Below are 1,304 nucleotides of genomic sequence, written 5' to 3'. Positions count from 1 at the left end.
CATATTCCTCTCGAACTCAAGAGTGGAAGGCTCCTCAAGATCATTGAAGGGGTTGACCAAGGTGGACAAAAAATCATTGATGATGCAATCCACTTCTTGATTAAACTCCCTCAATTCTCCATTTACCTCTTGCAGTTCACAAGTTCTACCTTCCTCTACTTGTGACTCAAGCTTCAATTCCACTTCTTCAAATCGAGAATCCATGTTTTCCTCCTTACTACACTCCTTAGTTGCTCCTCCACCTTCATCAAGGGGGGTGGCTTGAGTGGTTGAGTGTAGCAAGGCCAAGCGGTTCACCGCTTTAGCTATGGTAGCAACGAACTCCCCTTGCGTCCTTCGGAATCTTTTTTGCTCTTGGAAGAATGCTTCAAGGTCTTGTTGTTCTTGGGGCAAGGGTTGGAAAACTTCATGTTGAGGTGGAAAAGAAGGTTCAAAGGTTGGAACTTGGAAGAAATGTCGTATAGTTGGAAGGTGTGTCATGTGGATGAGGGTATTGAGGTGGTGTATAATGGTGTGGTTCATATGGTTGGTAACAAGATGTATAGACATTTTGATTCCATGGAGGTGTATAGGGTGGTGCTTGAAGGTTTGGTGGTTGAGGGTTGTGTATGGGGTATCTCTCATATGTTTGGATTTGGTACTTGATAATGCGAAATTGTTACTCTGAGGTTGTAAAATTTGTTGTTCGTTCTCTCCCTGGCATGGCGCCAATAACTGGTGCACAATACCATGGTCTAGACATAACTTCACAACTTCGCACAACTAACCAGCAAGTGCACTGGGTCGTCCAAGTAATAAAACCTTACGTGAGTAAGGGTCGATCCCACGGAGATTGTTGGTATGAAGCAAGCTATGGTCATCTTGTTAATCTCAGTCAAGCGGATATCAAATGGTTATGGAGTTTTCGAATAATAATAATAATAAATAAACAGAAAATAAAGATAGAAATACTTATGTAATTCATTGGTGAGAATTTCAGATAAGCGTATAGAGATGCATTCGTTCTTCTGAACTTCTGCTTTCCTGCTGTCTTCATCCAATCAGTCCTACTCCTTTCCATGGCAAGCTTTATGTAAGGGCATCACCGTTGTCAATGGCTACATCCCATCCTCTCTGTGAAAATGGTCCAAATACTCTGTCACGGCATAGCTAATCATCTGGAGGTTCTCGATCATATTGGAATAGGATTTACTATCCTTTTGCGTCTGTCACTACGCCCAGCACTCGCGAGTTTGAAGTTCGTCACAGCCATCCCTTCCTAGATCCTACTCGGAATACCACAGACAAGGTTTAGACTTTCCGGA

This window comes from Arachis ipaensis, chromosome B06 (assembly GCF_000816755.2).
Source record: "Arachis ipaensis cultivar K30076 chromosome B06, Araip1.1, whole genome shotgun sequence".
Classification (NCBI taxonomy): Eukaryota; Viridiplantae; Streptophyta; class Magnoliopsida; order Fabales; family Fabaceae; genus Arachis; species Arachis ipaensis.
The sequence above is the reverse complement of the archived record's forward strand: the minus strand, read 5'-3'. Positions refer to the sequence as shown.